Source organism: Crocuta crocuta, unplaced genomic scaffold (assembly GCF_008692635.1).
Source record: "Crocuta crocuta isolate KB4526 unplaced genomic scaffold, BGI_CrCroc_1.0 scaffold222, whole genome shotgun sequence".
Lineage (NCBI taxonomy): Eukaryota > Metazoa > Chordata > Mammalia > Carnivora > Hyaenidae > Crocuta > Crocuta crocuta.
The window spans coordinates 1,334,889-1,354,009 of NW_027528806.1; the positions used below are offsets into that span (position 1 = coordinate 1,334,889).

The window sequence follows — 19,121 nt, forward strand, 5'->3', positions numbered from 1 at the left end:
TATTACTGTAATAATCTTCACGTCTTCTCTGCTCTGGGGTCTTGTTTTCTTCCACCAGCATCTGTCTGGTGATAGAACTTATTACCTTGTAGGTAGGGTAAGACTTCAGATCCTTCCTGATTCTTGACAAATGTATACAATAAACACATCTGATACACAACTGAAAATGATTAATAAGAACTCCGAAGTTTCATTCATTTAATAGATATATGTACCTAGTATATGTGAGAAATGATACCAGGCATTAGAGAATGTGAAGTTTAAAAGATAGCTTTTTTCCCTCGGGTTTTTTATTGTCTATGTGGTAGCCATGTATGGAAACAACTATTACAATACAGTATCAGAACAACTGTAATAGAGCTATGTACCACCTAAAGTGAGATTTTAAGAATTAAGAGTATCTCAGTCCCCTGGGAGGGAGGCTTTACACTGAGGAGACAGTATTTTAACTGAAGTGTGAGATGAATGCAAGTTCACCAGATGGTCATGAAAAGGATAAGACTTCTAGACAGAGGAAAAATTATGAATAAAACCCTGAGGCATGTCCCATTTGGGGAACTGCAAATAGTTCAGCATGGCTTAAGTTTTAAGTGCAAGGAAGCAGAGGATGAATATGAAAAGAGTGGTTTGTAACTTGGATGTAAATTTAAAAAATTAAGAAAATTTAAAAGTGGCTTGAGAGGTAAGCAGACTGGACTGTGAAGGTTTTTATATGCCACATAGAAGACTTTGGTCATGGTCCTTTAGGCCATGCAGAACTATTTAGGTGCACTTGAAAAAATAAGAAGAAGAATTTGTGGTAATAAGACTTTTAAAGAGGATTTTAAGAAGCAAATCTTATTCTTTCTAGAATAGCAATTTACTAAATTACTATGCTCACCTTCCTTTTCATATAAGGTCATTCTTTTATTGATATTCTAGTTATTTTCTTCTTCTAATTAAATAACTTCTCTGTAATATTGCATATTGCCTTAAAGTGGACATTTAAACCAGTTTTGAAATAGCAGCTACATACCCAAGCTATGACACAGCTGTATCTCAAATGTAAGTTATATTCTTTATACCCTAATGCTAGTGAGAAAAGGATGTGAGGTTTCATTAAATAAAATTGTATTAATTCCTTTCACAAAGGAGGCATGGTCTTTACTACTTCTATGATTTTTTTTTTCTTTTAGAAGGCTGATCTCTTAATTTTTATGTACTATTGTGATACATGCACTTGGATATCTTCTAATAACATTTCTGAAAAGACTTAAATTGAAATACAGTTGACAGTCACCTGTCTATGTTAAATAGATTATATTCAACTTGGTGTTTCAAAAAATAATATTTACATACTCCTTTAAGATATGTTGGGGGCTTTTCTCCTGAAGAATAGAGTTTTCCAAGTGCCTGCGTGGCTCAGTTGGGTAAGCATTCAACTCTTGATTTTGGCTTAGGTCATGGTCTCACAGTTCATGGGATTTAGCCCTGCATTGGCCTCTGCAATGACAGTGTGGAGCCTGCTTGGTATTATCTCTCTCTCTCCTTCTCTCTCTGCCTCTCTCTCTCTTTCAAAATAAATAAATAAACTTAAAAAAAAAAAAGAATAGAGTTTTCCTTGCAGTAAGATCAAACAGGTACTGGAAACCCAGAGCATGTATGTATTCCTGGTATTTGTTCAGGCACTTGGCAAATCCATTCAAGAGTGATATACTGTCTTTTGCTGTTATTAGAATTTACAGATGTAAGGCAGATGCCATTCTACATAGCTGCAGACCTTTTTGTTGCTCTGGAAAAAAAAAAAAAGAAACGAAGGAAAAAAATCTATGACAAGGCAGGACAAGGCATATCTTACAAAATTAGACTGTGGGTAGCCATGCTGGAGTCACAGAGGTGACATCATAGTATAGTAATCTCTTACATTATAGTATGAAATACTCTATTGACTCTCAAATGATGATTCATCCCAGAGCTTTACTTATATCCCACTAGAAAACTATCTACCTCTTATGATTCTAAGAATGCTACAAAGGACTTCCTGCCCAGCAGTATAGTTTCCTGTTTATTGGTATATACTGGTAAACAAACCATTCCACAATTAGTAATGAAGTTTAAGGTACAAATATCCCTACGTGAGGCATCTTATACCTAATAGGTCTCTAGGTGAGGCATTTTATACTTAATATGCCCCTAGGTAAGGCATTATATACTTATATTATACTATAAATGCATTGTAAATGCAGATTTTGTTCATTGTTGATGGTAAGGATAAAATACTTGGGTACCAGTTGTATGAAGGGGGAGAGGATTTGGAAGATGCAATAAAGGGTAGGTGGAGATTCCAAAGACAAATAAAATGATATTGGCTAATATTTTTGAAGCTTTAAGGAAGTTCTAAGCTCTTTAAGTTATCTCCTTTAACCCACCTCAACAAAACTGTGAGGTACATACTATTCTTATCCCCCATTTAAAAAATGTGGCAACTGAAATACAGGTAAATTAAGTAACTTTTCCAAGGTTACATAATTGGTAAATAGTTGAGATTCTAGTCTAGACAGACTGACGCTATTGCCCGTACTCTTAACCACCATCGTGTACTTCATTTATGTCACAGTTTTGTGCATGTGTCCTGTGAGTTAAAGCTCCCTGCATGGCACACAGTGGTTGGTCCAGCAAGCTACAGTCAGTTTACCAAAGGAGTGGTAGAGTATGTATAATAAATATATAAAATAATATGAGGTGATAGGGAAATTCTTCTGTTCCTTCACCAGCTTTCCAAGTTCTTCCTTCATATTACTATAAAGAACAAAAAAAAAAAAAAAAGAATTCAGTAAATGTTTGAGTAAATAAATAAGTTAAGCATCAAAGTTGTAGTTTGTGTTATCAGACATTGCCAACATACTCATTGCATTTCTAATTTCCTAGAGAAAAGCAGTACCTTAAGCTAGTATTCATATATTTCTCATTGTGAGAAGTAAAGGAAGCATAATGAAAAGCCTTTGCATATATGAAAAGAAAGCACTCTGTGGTAGGGGAGATATTCCTCTATTCATTTTTATCTCTTTTTTCCTTTCATGTAGGCCAAAAGTAAACTGGGTTATTAAAGTGAGTTTTCCATTTTTGTGTTCTTAAATTTTCCCTTTCTTTGCCAAGAAGGTTCTTTCTCTCTAACCTACGAACAGATTTACCTTCTACTTGCCCCTTTTCAAGCAAAAGGGTGAGGAAAAACGAACTGATATGTCAAGATGTTTAAGAGGCCAAGCTTTAAAGTCAAACGATTTGAAATCCCGAGTCAACCATTTGCTAAAAGCATGACCTTGGGCAAGTTATTAGTGATTTGGAACCTTATTTTCCTCTTCTATAAAATAGACATATCAAATGTGTGTACTTACAACTGTATGTAACAAAACTTTCAATTCTCAATGGGTTCATTTTCACTAATCAAGAAGCAGCTGCTGATTTGGGTGCACAAGCTTGCGGATGTCAGAGCCAGCTTCCCAGCCATTCTCTAGGCTGTTCCTCAATTCTTTCACCTCAAGATAACGAATCACTGCAACTACAGGCATTTCATTGTGTTCAAAGCAGGAAGAAGATAGAAGTGGTAGTAATAGCCATTGCTGTCTTTCTTTTTATGTTAGCAGAAAAGCAAAGTCATCTCTAGGAACCCAAATTTCTACTGACAGAACTGTCATGTGCTCACTTACTTCTACTTAAGGACTTTGAAAAAACAAGGATTTAACCCTCCCAATGGGATTCAAAAGTTGGTGAGTCAGTCAAACATATGTTACAAAGGAGAATAGAGTTACCTGATTGGTTTGATAAATATTAAATTAGGTGTTATATAAAGTGCTAATTATAAGCCTATTGTATAGAAAGTTCTAAATAATTGACATCTATAGTTATAATTGCCATTTCTTTTATTAGTTTTTACCATTACCAGGGAAGAATACAAACCCTCCATAGACTTTCTAGATAAAATCCAAAATCACAGATTCTGCTGCCAGAGGCTTTTTCATTTCTGCCCAGTCTTATCTCTGGCAGCTGTTTCACACTTGATACAGCAACACTAACTGCTTTAGTAAAAACTAACTGCTTGGAATTCTTTCCCATACAAATGATTCTGGTTTCCTCTTTTCTCCTTTCTGTCCCAGTTCCTTTCCATTCTTACTGGCTTATCTTGTACTGACTCATCCTTTAAAACTTGTATAGGTTTTACCTCTCTGATGACTCCCAGCCCCACCCAAAGTGGGATGAGTGCCCCTCTTCAATACTTTCTAGTACACTGATTGCATCACTATCACAGACTTTACAAAAGAATAGGAATTTTCTTTTGATGGCCTCCTGTGTCCTTAGTACATGATTCTTAAACTCAAATGAGGAGTTCTGTTGAGTCTTCTTTAATCTTCATGGCCTTCTGCCCAAAATTCTTTATAAACATCTGTCTCATCTCTCCCCTTCTTCACCCCTCTCTCAAGGATAGTGATCACCTTTTCAAGAAATAATAACTGGATTGTGATTTATTTCTTGGTGTTTTGGAAAATAAACATTTACTTGGCTAGCCTGAGCTCCTGTTGATTCTGAGTGCCAGTAGCAAGGAGTTAAAAATGGAACTACCTAAACTAGCTAGATAAAGAATCTCTGTTCTTTGAGCTTTCTGATAGTTCAATTGCCATGGAAACAGCTTTCCTCCTGTGTTAGTTATTAGGACTTCTTTTTTCCTTAAATAATTTGGAGGGCAGCCATGTTCCACAGTAGACTACTTCATGGGAAAGATCATACTTGACATCCCTTTCCTTATGCTAAATTGCAGCAAACAGAAAAGCAGCAATCCTTCAACATATCACATTCCATTTTAAGACTGAATTATTACATCAGGTAATATATTTGATTAAAAAAATACTTCACACTGGAGTGTGAATATGAAGTAAGAACAGGAATACATTTCTAAATCAAAACCATTCTAATAGATATTATTAATCGAGGCAGTTAGCCTACAGTCTTGACTTATATTTATATCAGATACAAGTACCACATCCTCTTACAGGGAGAGAATCACCCTTCCATGATATTGTCCAGGGAAATGAATTCTCTGTCCCTTGAGAATCTCTGAGATGAAATACAGATAAGGTAAACCTTTTCATAGATGACTGAAGTTATGGTTTCAACTACTTTGGGGGGACTTTTTTCTCTGAAATAGGAAGAGTCACAGGACTGTGTTAAAAATTTTCACCTGATTTTGATCAGGGCAGAATAGCCGTTATGGATTCATTTAAGTTACAAGCCTTATTTCTATGGAGAAAGCTCTAGAATATTATGGAATATGCCTGAGTTTGCTACCACAGGAATTAGAAAAATTTTTCCCTCTCATCTTATAAGACAGAGATCAGTAATAACTTAATTGCAGCTGATTTTAAATGTGACTATTTGATTTTTAAGTTCAGCCTGCCATGGACAAACCTGTAAATTTGGCAAAGTGGGCCTCCCCTTTTGTAATTTCCATAGATTGAATAACTAGGGCCTAGTCATTTCTTTCTCTATTAAAAGTTATTTTTAAGAAATTATCTGAAACTCCATAGTTTGAAGCCCAAATTGTTGCTTATAGCTAAAGCATTTTCACTTGAAAAAAAATCACCTTTTTTAGTTTAAACTGAAGTACAATTTGGGTATGAGAGAAGCAGCTACATTCTCCCTTAGGTATAGGTGATAGTCATGCCTCTAAATTTGTTATGTTTAGAAATAGAAATAGAGTGACTTATTATTATTAACTTATTTATTATTTTAAAAACTTATTTATTATTCTAAACTTACATCATTCCCAAGAAGTTTGGAGTTTCGTAGCAATGTGATAGCTTTTCTGATCAGTAATCCTTCTCTAAATAGCAGATGGATTATTAAGAAAAAGAAGTTTATGGGTTTGATTAGAACAACTTTGACCACATATTTTGACAAATGAACCTGTGGAGACATCTTATAATGAGTGGTTTAGGAAGAATCTTCAGAGCTGAAATTTGACACCGATGTGAAATGGCCCCTGTGTCAAAGACTAAATCTATCAATTACTAAATTAATTTTATAACAATTGCTTCCAGCTTTGAGACATAATTGACATATTACATAGAAAATGTTAATTTAACTTTTCTAAATGAGCGTCATTCATTCAGCATTCAAAAAAAAAATTAAAAAATTTTTTAAAAACATTGGTTTTACTCTTACTATGGTCCAGGTTCTCTGCTAAATGTTAGGAAAGAGATATGAATGATTTACAGAGCTCATAGTCTAAGAGAAAAAATAGAAAAGGAAATAGTTGCAATAAAATCCAGTGATGTAATGTTTCTTATCTACAGAAAATAGTCAATAAATATTTGTAGCTGCTTAAGATATTCGAACTAAGCACTAGTTTAAATCTGTTACTCTTTTTTTATTATTATTCTTTCTTACATTTCCAGGCTTAAAATAAAAATTGCTTTGGGGATATGAAATATATATAAAAGTGCTTTATAATTTGCAAAACATGATGCAAATATATGGCATGATTACAAACTTTTTTTGTTATATCTTTGAATGCAACAGTGCTAGACTGATTTTGGAGACTTGCCTAGAGTGATCACTTTTTCTGGAGATGTACAACAGGGATCAAAATTATTAGACACAATCAGTCTAAATCAGAGAAAGTATTTATGTAACAAATATAAACACATTTCTGGGGATCCCCTGCTTTTTGAGCTGTTTTTTTTTTTTTTTCTGATATAGCCAGTATGTTTGTTTTTCCTCAGCAAGGAGACTACTTCACTTCATCAATACCCAGCTTTTAATTAGCTAGCCAATTAAATTTTGATTCTCAAATAATATAATCTTATTTATCATTAGGGAATTTACATTATGAGTGAGTGTTGTTCTTTTAAGATAATCATTTTTGGAAATTATACCCTTATTCCAGTGCTCAAAACAAAATGATTTGCAAAGTGGTTTTGTTGTTGTTGTTTGTTTGTTTGTTTTTGGAGAGGGCATGAGTGAGAGAATCTAAAGCAGGTTCCACACTCAGCGCAGGGCCCGACACGGAGCTCAATCCCTTGAGCCTAGGATCATGACCTGAGCTGAAATCAAGAATGGTGACTGAACTAACTGAGCCATCCAGGTGCCCCAAAGACTGCCTTTTAGACATATTGAAGTGTTTTATTTAAAAACGATATGTGGTATATTTTAGTGACATAGAGATAGATGTAAGTTCATTACAGAATATTTAAAACTTTGATAAGCAAAATAAGAAAATTTGAATCTATATTGCCATCTCCTGGAATAACAACCTTCAGCATTTTACTTTATATTCTTCTACTTTTTAAGAGAAAGATAATTCTTTATAAATGAGACCATACTGTTATATTGTTTTGAATTATTTACCCAATGGTTGAAATTTGTTATATAGATATACTGTATTTTATCTAATCCGTTTTCTATTGTTGGACACATGTTGTTTCCCTTTTCTTTTTCTATGAAAAAGAGAACTGTGTTGAACATGCCTATGGCTGAATCTTCATTCCATCCACTTATTTCCTTAAACCAACTAACTAAAAGTAAAATTGGCAAAACAAAGAGAATGCATATAATTTGCCCTCCAGCAATATATGCCTGATTTCCTAATCCTTTGCTGAACTTAAATATTTTTAAAGTCTTTATCAATTTAAGAGTAAAAAAAAAGTGATTTCATTTTCAGGAACAATTTTACTTTTATTATTAATGGGGCTAATCTTATAGTTACTCATCATTTTATTTCTTTCATCAATTGCCCTATTAGTATCTTTACCTGTGTTTCTTGTTTGAAATTTTTTAAAATGTTTTATTTATTTCTGAAAGATAGACAGAGCGCAAGTGGGGGAGGGACACAGAGAAAGGGAGACACAGAATCTGAAGTAGGCTCCAGGCTCCGAGTTGTCAGCACAGAGCCCACCCAACACAAGGCTCAAACTCATGAACCGTGAGATCATGACCTGAGCCGAAGTCAGGTGCTTTACTGACTGAGCCACCCAGGCGCCCCTACCTATGTTTCTACTGATGTGGGGTTTTTTTCTTTATTTATTGGAAGACTCTATACATTAAAGCTAGTTTACAAAGTGTATATAGTATGCAAGGAATACATAGTATACAAAGTATACATGTGTTGCAATTACCTTAACTAATATTGTCTTTTTGTAGTATTTCTGCTATATTTTAGTATAAAACTTTATTTTTAAGTAATTATTTTAATTATGGCATTTTCATTATTTTAAAGTATTTATTTGGATCTTTAGACAGAAAGATTTAATATTGAGGGAAAGAACAAAAAGTATTTGATCCTAATATTGAGAATAAGATCAATACTGTAGCTGGGCAATGCTATTTGGAATTTTTTAATTAGATGATAAGAAGTATTGAGATAGCTGTTTGTAAGACTAATCAAATTTTTTTCATTCATTAATTTTATTTGATATGGTACAACATGTATTAAGCCTACTCTGTATGATTAAGACTTACATAAGCCTTATTAGCATTTAAAAGAAACTATTATGGTTACTTTTGCTAAAAATCCTAGACATATGCTCTGTTTTAGATTCACCTGAGACCCCTGCCATGTGACCTTTGCTATGTGGGTTCCAGATTGGGGCCTCTCCTGGGTTTTGCTGACACTGTCAGGGCTAGACTGCTCACTGCTAACGTCTCTTTGAGCTTGCCTTTCTTCCTCACAGTCCCATTTGTATTATTTGGGGTTGGTTGTGGGTAGTGAGGATTCCTGTTCCTTCTGTCATAGTCCAACTTACTAAACAGTATCAAGCTTTCTCCTTTAATACTCCCAGGAAAGAGACACTCTCTCCTTCTACCCTGGTAGGTATGCACTCTAAATCTATTGCTTATGGGGCACCTGGGTGCCTCAGTCGATTAAGTGTCGAACTCTTGATCCCAACTCAAGTTATGATCTCACAGTTGTGAGACTGAGCCATGCGTTGCTGCTTGGGATTCTTTCTCTCCCTGTCTCTCTGCCCCTCCCCGACCCATGCTCACTCTCCCTCAAGAAATAACCTTTAAAAAACAAATAAATAAATTAAATAAATTTATTGCCTGTAAATCACAAAGTTCACAGTCAGTCTTTAGATACAAATCTTTGTAGTTGCAGAATACCCTGCTGATAACTTTTTCTGTGAACATAATCAAATATTAACCTCCCTTTTCCAAGAGTAGCACCAACTCAATCCCTCCTGACTTTACCAGTTATGGACTTTAAATGTCATTATGCACTTTCTCCCTTGCATAGTGTAGCCACACGAAACAAGTAACATTATTTTTGCTCTGAGAATATGTTAGAAGAATGTTTATCTCAAGACCATTAGCTAGGTAGTCACTTCTATGTCTAGTTATATAGCAGCCTTCTTAGCCAGTTAAATGAATAGAATAAAAAAGCAGCCTCCTTTTATAAAGTGAGCTGAATGATGTGATTACTGGCAAATATAAAAGGAATAAGGTAGGTTGAAATAACTGTGGAAAGCTTCACAAAGGAGAACAAATTTGAGATACACTTCGGAGTATGTTGTATCCTTTGTTCACAGTTCTTCCTCTTTCCTTTCTTCCCCTTACCATGATTCTGCCCTCCTCCATGACAGGATTATACTTACATGTTCCATTGATGTTGGGCTTAGTTATGCTAATTGCTTTCACTCTGAAACGTAGGCAGAAGTGGTTGATTCAGTGTTAGTTCTGAACTAGGCCTAAAGAGAAATCATGTGTTTCTTCTTACTCTTTCCTGCCTCTGCCAGCGCCATGAGACGAGCGTGTCCCAGTTCACTGAAGGCTGTAGAGTGAGGCATCTAGGACAGACCTGAACCTCTGGCAGCTGAAGCCAAACCCACCTGAGCCCAACAGAGATCAGCCAAACCCAACGACCCACAGACTTGTGAGTAAGAGAAATAAGTGTTTGTTGTTACAGCCACTGAGTTTGGGGGTTGCTACTTGATATTATGGTAGTTAACACCTGACTAATGCTTACATGTTGTAGAAAATTGTTAGGTCATGAACTAGTAGCATCTTCCTTTCTGTTTCCTCACTGCCTCCATTTAGGCTTTTATCCTGCCTCTTTGGATTATTTTAAAAGTTTCCTATTTTTTCCCACCTGCATTAGTTAGGGTAGCCCAATAGCTATAGAAGTTGATCAAAAATTTATAGGGTTTCAAACTCAATACAGGTTTAACTCTTGCTCATATTTCTACCCTATTATCATAGGTAGGTGGGGATCCTCCTTCCACACAGTATTTCAGGGGTCCAGACTGATGGAGCCTCTGTTTTGTTTTTTCTTTTGTTTTACAATTATCTTACACGACACATGTAAGAAAGCCTAGAGAATGTAGCTTTAACTGTGGGAACAAGAGAAAATGTTAATGTTGACTATTATGAGCAATTTATTATCTCTGCTATGTTACCACTTGCATAATATCACTTGCTTTAATCTAGAGTTATTAATCCTAAAAATTCAATGTGATAGTAACTCTCTCCTTAAAATCTCTGGTATTAGTTACCTGCAGTTTCAGCACCAAATTTAGCATATGATTTCCATATAAAGGGTTTCTGTTTTCATCCAGTACTAACATGGAAGAACAAGTGAAGCGGCTACTCTTTGCTTTCTTTAGTACATAATCCTATCATTCCAAAACATGAACAAGCAATGGAGAAGTTACCTACAATTTCATGGGAGAGGTAGGGGTTATTCACTGAATGGCAAACAATTTATTAACTAATTTTTTAATTAGTTTAATTAATAAATTTATTAATTTATTAAGAAACGCATTTCGGTTTCTTCATATTTCTGGAGCCTTTATAGAGAGTACATTCTCTGCCCAGAAGCCTTTTTCTTCTACTCTGCATGTCAAGAGCCCATAAACACTTTAAGGGCTAGTTCAAGTATCTTCTTCACTGTGGAGACCTTCCTACCTTTATTCCATTGCACAACCTTCACAGAATTCCTTGTTCTTCTGTGCTCTTGTAGAATTGTGTACACACCTCTACTGTAGTATTTATTACATCGTTTAATATATTAGGTATCCAAAAAAATATATATTAGGTATCTAGTTCACCAGAATAGGGACCTTGTCATCTTTGAATTCTTAGCATAGTACCTAACATGTAGCTTGAAACACAATTTCTCAGTAAATGTTTGTCGATGCAAGAAAAACTTCTCTGAGAGCTGGAAACCTGGCCCAGAGACAGGAGGCTCTCAGTTCATGACCAAAGGTTTAGTAACTAGTCTGGAATGCAGGGCTCTCCCATGAGGCAAGCCCTCAGAGTAACTTTAATTCTTTGCCCCAAAGTGCTATCATTGAAGGGAAAAAAAAAAATTGGAGCATTTTGATATGGTAGTTTCCAAAAACTTCTTAAATTACACTTTCTGTGAAGAGAAAGCTGAAGGGGAGAGGAGATTAAGAGAAAAGAGAATACTGAGCCAGAAGCTAAGGACATTTCAGAAATGTTACAAGAGTTAAAATGTGCAACTTTCCCCCTCGCTTCTGGATTTACATGCATTTAATATAGCCTGACCTGTTGAACTTATCATGGGTTTCCCTGTGGAGACTGTCTCTTTCAGGCCAAATTGTCTGTCTAAGGTATCAGATAGAGAAATAATCATATATCCGTACCAGTTCAATGAATGTTTTTGAATTCATAAAATAATCCAGGACCTAAATTTTGCAGTGTTAGACAGTAACAAACAGCAAGATGAATCTTTGCACAGAAGAACAGTTTGAATATGTTGCCAGTGTCTCAAGTTTCTTTCTTATCATTTTGGCCTTAATATTGAAGCTGACCAGAAATAGGCAAGACTCTACAGAGCAATTATGACACATCCTCCAGAGAATTAGGCAATAGAGACATAGACAAGACATAAGGAAGCCCTGTTATGCTAACTGGAATGGGAGTTAGTCGGAATATTACTTAACATAGCTCTTGCTGCTGTCTACAAATAAATTTCCTAATCTGAATCATTTAACACAAAAGTATATTTTTTCCTCATGTTGGGCAGTGCACCTCTGAATAATTAAGGGATAATGTTGTCCTGGCTTTCTTTCAATGGTTTCTCCCATCCTGTGACTCTGGAAAATTTAACATAGGATCCCAACATTGCCCTGGGGGTTGTCTCCATCCAGAAGTGAGAAAGGAAAAAGTTCACAGGGAATCTTGTGTGGTTGTTCTTATAGGCCACGTCTGGAAAGGGTGTATATTACTTCTGTGTCCATTCCTTTGGCAAGAAGGTTAACACAAGGCCATGCCTAAGTCCAAGTAAAGCTAGAAATGTGGCCAAAGACTGTCCTTTCAGAAATCATTTTTATAGTGTGTTACTAGAAATGTAGTTGAACTATTGTAAGGAGAAGGATACCAGTATGGCAGACAATGTATAATCCATTGATAAAATAAACATGGTTTTAAAAAATAGAATAAGAAAAGCTTAGCCAATCCTCATTTATGTGGATTACATACTTATGAATTTGCCTACTTACTGAAATTTGTATGTAACCCCCAAATCAGACTTTCAGTGCTTTCAATTATTTGTGGACATGCACACAGCTGCACAGCATTTGAGTCACCCGACTGTGCACGTTACTAGCTGAGGTTGCTTAAGGTGACACTCCCTGCTGTCTTGTTTCAGCCTTCATATTATAAATGAGTGTGCTTTTCATAGTCTATTTGGTACATTGTTTTCATTTTTGTGCCTTTTGTTGGTGATTACACTGTTTACAATGGCCCTCAAGCATGGTTTTGAAGTGCCATTCAGTGTTCTAAGCACAAGAAGACTGATGTGCCTTGAGGAGAAAATACATGTATTAGGTAAGCTTTGTTTAGGAACAAGTTACAGTGCTGTTGGCTGTGAGTTCAATGTTAATGAGTCAACAATATATATTAAATAAGACATCTTTAAACAGAAACTCACATAAAACAAGATTGTGTATAGATTGGTTGACCAGAGGCTCACAAAACCTAATCTTGCACTTCTTCTAAGGGCAGTGGTTCAGTATTTGTGAATTCAGGGTTGAATTCATGTTCATGGTGACTTTATGTAACATAAGTGTCATAAATAACAAGAATCAGCTCTGTGTATGTGTGTGTGTAATTTTAATTTTTCTTTCCACTTACATTTTTTTGGTTAGTCACTGCCTGTTGCCTATCTCAAAAGGCGTTCCCTACTTCCCCATGATGTCATGGTTCTGTATACTAACAAGACCCTGATTTTGTTCACATATCAGGCAGAGTAACTTGATCACAGCTATAATTATCCCAGTACCTGGATAAGTTTTACTTAATACACAGTTCTAGTTGACAAAATATAAGGGGTCTGTTTTGCACTGCATTCCATTTTCTCCTACCTCTCATATTGTATGAGGAAGTACTCCAGCCATTTTGCAACCATGAGATAAGGGCCAAGAAACTCCCCAAATATTAACTTAATTGAGCTTCTAGATCAGTAACAGCAACTGTCTATCTCTAGACTTCATAGTTGTACAGATGTTAAGTCCCTATTTTTAAACTATTATCACTTTCTTCTTTTCTTACTTACCAGAGTGCTTATGGCCAAAACTATTGCTACTTACTCACATAATATTTAATCCATTCAACAGATGTTTCTAAGTGTTTACCATATGCAAGCACTGTTAAAATCATAGATATTCAGTAGTGAACAAAACAGATAAATTCATACCACATGAATAGAAAAAGATTTTTTTAAAGGATGAATTTATTTCATGTGCTTATTGACTGTTTCTATATCTTCATTGCAAACATCTGCATTCAGAATGTTTGTTCATTTTAATTGGGTTCTTAGTCTTTTTAAATTATTGAGTAAGACATGTTATATATTCTAAGTAGAAACCCTTCCCAAACATATCATTTGCAAATTTCTTCTTTCATTCTGTGGGTTGCCTTTTCAATTTCTTGAAAGGCATTCTCTGAACTCCAATAAAATGTTGAAGTAGGGAGAGCTGACATCCTTGTCTTGTTCTTCATCTTAAGGAGAAGCATTTAGTTTTCACCATTCAGTATGTTATTAGCTATAGGTTTTTATTTTTCTATATTCAGAAGTGATATTGAGGTCAGTAGTGTGTAAAAGTATAATATTTATAGTGATGTTAAAGGTCAGTAGTTTTCTTATCTTGTGATGTTTATGATTAGATTTTATATTGAGTCAAGAGCAGCCTCAAAGTGGGGCGCCTGGGTGGCTCAGTCGGTTAAGCATCCAACTTCAGCTCAGGTCATGATCTCACAGTTTGTGGGTTCGAGCCCTGCATCAGGCTCTGTGCTGACAGCTAGCTCAGAGCCTGGAGCCTGCTCCAGATTCTGTGTCTCCCTCTCTCTCTGATCCTCCCCTGCTCACGCTGTCTCTCTCTCTCTCTCTCTCAGAAATAAAACAAACAAACAAAAAAAAGAGCAGTCTCAAAGAATCAGTTGGAAAGTGTCCCTCCTCTTTTTTAATTTTTGAAGAATTTGTGAAAATCATTATTAATTTTTCTTTAAATGTTTGGTAGAATTTACCAGTGAAGTCATCTGGGCCTGGGCATTTCTCTATAGTAGGTTTTTATATTATTAAGTCAATCTCTTTACTTGTTCTAGATCTATTTAGAATTTTTCTTTCCTTCTGGAGTCAACGCTAGTACTTCATGTCTTTTAGGAAATTGCCCATTTCACCTATCATCTGCCTTATTTGGCATGTAACGATTCACAGTATTTCCTGATAATATTTTTTATTTCTGAAAGGTCAGTTTAATAATATTTTATTTTTTAATTTTTATTATTGAAGTGTAGTTGACATTACAATGTTACATTAGTTTCAGGTATAAACATAGTGATGCAGTTATTATATGTACATTCCTCAGTGCTCATCATAAGAGTAGTCACCATCTGTCTACATACAATGCTACTACAATATTATTGACTATATTCCCTATGCTGTACTTTTCATCTTTGTGACTTATTTATTTTATAACTGGAAGTTTGTAATACTTAATCCCTTTCATCTATTTTGCCAATTCCTCCACCCCCTTTCCTTTTGCAAACCAACAGTTTGTTCTGCATTTATGAGTCTGTTTCTATTTTGTTTATTTGTTCATTTATTTTGCTATTTAGATTCTACATATAAGTTAAATCATATGATATTTGTCTTTCTCCATCTTCATTATTGCACTTAACATAATACTCTCTAGGTCCCACCATATTGCTACAAAGGCAAGATTTCATTCTTTTTTATTATGGCTGAGTATATATATATATATATATATGTGTGTGTGTGTGTATATATATGTATATATATCACATATTCTTTATACATTCATTTATTAATGGACAGTTGGATTGCTTACATATCTTGGCTATTGTAAATAATGGTGCAATAAACATAGGGGTGCATATATCTTTTTCAATTAGTATTTTCATTTTCTTTGAATAAATACCCATTAGTGGAATTAGTGGATCATATGGTAATTCTATTTTTTTTAATGTTTATTCATTTTTGAGAGAGAGGGCATGAGCAGGGGAGGAGCATAGAGAGACGGGGATGGAGGATCCCAAGCAGGCTCTGCACTGACAGCAGTAAGCCTGATGTGGGGCTCAAACTCACGAACTGTGAGATCATGACCTGAGCCGAAGTCAGATGCTTAACCACCTGAGCCACCCAAGCACCCCTCTATTTTTATTTTGAAGAACCCCCATACTATTTTCCAGAGTGATTGTGCTAATTTACATTATTATCACAGTGCTTAAGGGTTTCCTTTCTCCACATCCTCACCAACACTTGTTATGTCTTGTCTTTTTGAGATTAGCCATTCTGATTGGTGTGAGGGGAGATCACATTGTAATTTTGATTTGCATTTCCCCAATGTTGAACATTTTTCCATGTGTCTGTTGGCCATCTGTATGCCTTCTTTGGGAAAATGCCTATTCAGCTTCTCTGCCCATTTCTTTGTTTGTTTTGATGTTGAGTTGTATATGTTCTTTATATATTTTGGATATTAACGACTTATTGGGCATATCATTTACAAGTATATTCTCCATTCAGTAGATTGCCTTTTTGTTTTGTTGATAGTCCCCTTGCTGGGCAAAAGCTTTTATTTTGGTGTAATCCCAAAAGTTTATTTTTGCTTCTGTTTTCTTTGTCTGAAGAGACATATCCATAAATATGTTGCTAAAGCCAATATCCAAGATATTACTGCTGACATTTTCTTTTAGGAATTTTATGGTGTCAGGTCTCACATTTGGGTCTTGAGTCCATTTTGAGATTATGTGTACGTATGATGTAAGAAAGTGACCCAGTTTCATTCTTTTGCATGTAGTGGTCCACATTCCCAGCACCATTTATTGAAGAGACTGTCTTTTCCCCTTTGTATATTTTTGCATCTTTACCAAATGAGTTTATTTCTGGGTCCTCTATCTTGTTCCATAGATCTGTGTGTCTGTTTGTGTGTAGTGCCATACTGTTTTGATTGCTACAGCTTTGTAGTGTACCTTAAAATCTGGGATTGTGATGCTTCTAGCTTTAAAAGATCGCTTTGGCTATTTTAAGGATCTTTTGTGATTCATTCAAATTTTAGGAGTATTTGTTCTAGTTTTCCTTGTTGTTTATCTGTGTAGTTGTTCCATCCATTATTTAAAGTTAACACCCAACGATTGTTGAATTGTCTACTTTTTCCTTCAATTGTGTCCATTTTTGTTTCACGTGTTTTAGGGCTGCTTGTGCAATTCTGATGCACATTTGACCATATATGGTTATAATTGTTATCTAATCCTGAATAATTGACCCCTTTTATCATTACAAAATGTTTCCTCCTCTCTGTAGTGACATTTTTTTTTTATTTTAAAGTCTTTTTTTCTGATATTAGTATATACATTCCAGCTTTCTTTTTTTTTTTTTAATGTTTTATTTATTTCTAGGAGAGAGAGAGACAGAGACAGCGTGAGCAGGGGAGGGTCAGAGAGAGAGGGAGATACAGACTCTGAAACAGTCTCCAGGCTCTGAGCTGGCAGTCAGCACAGAGCCCGACGTGGGGCTGGAACCCGCGAACCGCGAGATCATGACCTAAGCGAAAGTCGGACGCTTAACCGACTAAGCCACCCAGGCGCCCCTACATCCCAGCTTTCTTGTGGCTCCTGTTTGCATGATATATCTTTTCCTATTCTTTTACTTTCAAGCTATTGTATCTTTTAATCTAAAATGTCTCTTGTAGAGAGGAGTTAAGAGGAGAAGTAGGGGGACTGTGTGTTTTCCTCCTCCCTCAAACACAGCTGTATTGAGGCCAGATTACTTGGAACACTTAGGAAATAGATCTGCGGAGCCGCAAAAGGATCTTCACAACTGGAAGGACACAGCTTGGCACGTGCTAAGTGCATGGGTCTTTCAGAACTCCAACCCTGAGGTTTTGGAGGTGCGCAATTTTCTCCTAAGCACAGCTGTGGCACCCACTTCTGGGAAGGAAGGAGCTGGCCCTAGAGTGCATAGCTTGATGTAATGATCTCCGGGGCACACGAGGAGAGAACAGTCCCCTTCCTGGAGTACTTCTGGAAGAGGGTTTATTGCCTCCCCAAGGACAAAAGACCCTGCAGGTGCCAGCCAAAGGCCTTTCATCAGCAGGGAGGAGAGCCTCTACTCCGGATGAGGGGAGCAGATCCGTGCCTTGCTGACTCTTTAAGACTTTGGGTTTTGAATCCTAGCCATGCACCAAAGAAAAAACACAAGAGAGCTGTGGTGTAAGTTGAGCCGGCTTCCCTCGCTAATCTGTGAGGGCTGTGTGAACAGTGGGTGTTGAGATCACCAGTCTGAGGACAAGAGATTGGGATGCCACCATTGTCCCTCCAACACGGTGGGACTTCAGAGAGCAACACAATGACCCCCAGTGGAGGCAAGACTGACTTAACAACAAACCCTGCCCCTCCATGCCTGACAATTGCTTAACTGGGTCAAGACTGACACTTGGCAATGCAGGGGGCCACTCCTCCAGACCAGCAGAGCCACCAGCCCCCAGGCACCAACAGACAGCTCTCTTTTTTTTTTCTTTTTTACCTGCCTTTTGTTTTTCTTTTGGAATCAGGCTTATAGTTTCTGATTTGTTTTTTGTCATTTCCTGTTACCTTCTATTTTTTTTTTTTGATCAGGCTTTTTTATTGTTTACGTTTTCCTTCTTTTCTCTTTTCTTCCGCTTTTTCTTTCTTTTCCCCCTTTCTTTATCCTTGGAATCAGCCTGATAGTTTTTTGATTCTGTGTTTTCTTGTTTGTTTGTTTCTGTTCCTTTTTCTCTTTTTATGGGATCAGGCTCCCCCCCTCCACACACTTTTTTTCCAGGTTTACTCCAACAAATGAATTAATAAAGCACACTTAGTTAAAGGTCCAAACACTTCAACACTGCAATCAGAGAAGAGCTTTGCAGAGGACTGACCAGTGGGAAAGAGCAGCCAGAGCACAGCAGCAGAGGACACACAGCATATACCAGAAACACTTCCTGGAGTGCCAGGACCTGGACAGTGCATGACCTCTTTTTAACATAGTAGTACTATCAGATACAGGAAACATAACAGGCTTTTAGAACATGGAAAAGAAAGAAACTTAGCCAAAATGACAAGATAGAGGAATTCTCCCCAAAAGAAAGGCCAAAAAGAAACCACAGCCAGAGACCTGCTCAAAACACATAAAACCAATATATCTGAACAAGAATTTAGAACAGTCATAAGACTTCTAGGTGGGCTTGAAGAAAAAGCATGGAAGACACCAGAGAAACCCTTTCTGCAGAGATCAAAGACCTAAGAACTAGTCAGGATGAATGTAAAAAAAATGCTATAACTGAGATGCAAAATAAAGTAGATACAGTGATAGTGAAGACTGAAGAAGCAGGGGAGAGAATAGGTGAAATAAAAGATAAAATTATGGAAAATAAGGAAGCTGAAAAAAAAAGAGGGAAAGGAAGTTACTAAATCATGAGGGCAGACTTAGAGAACTAAGTGAGTCCATGGAACAAAATAATATTTGTACTACAGGAGTCAGAGGAAAAGAAAAGTGAGGAAAAGGGGCAGAATAATTATTTGAACAAATTATAGCTGAGAACTTGCCAATCTGAGAAATGAAACAGGCATCCAAGTCCAAGAGGCACAAAGAA

At 36.2% G+C, this 19,121-nt stretch overlaps 1 long non-coding RNA gene across 1 annotated transcript in view; it reads left to right on the top strand.

Annotated features, from left to right (window-relative positions):
• LOC144224701 (uncharacterized) overlaps nucleotides 1-9,895 on the top strand; it is a 138,223-nt gene extending 128,328 nt beyond the window's left edge. Inside the window, exon 3 of the long non-coding RNA XR_013333118.1 lies at nucleotides 9,765-9,895. This is a non-coding gene — a long non-coding RNA (uncharacterized LOC144224701). The remainder of the gene's footprint in view (nucleotides 1-9,764) is intronic.
• The last annotated feature ends 9,226 nt before the right edge of the window (nucleotides 9,896-19,121 follow it).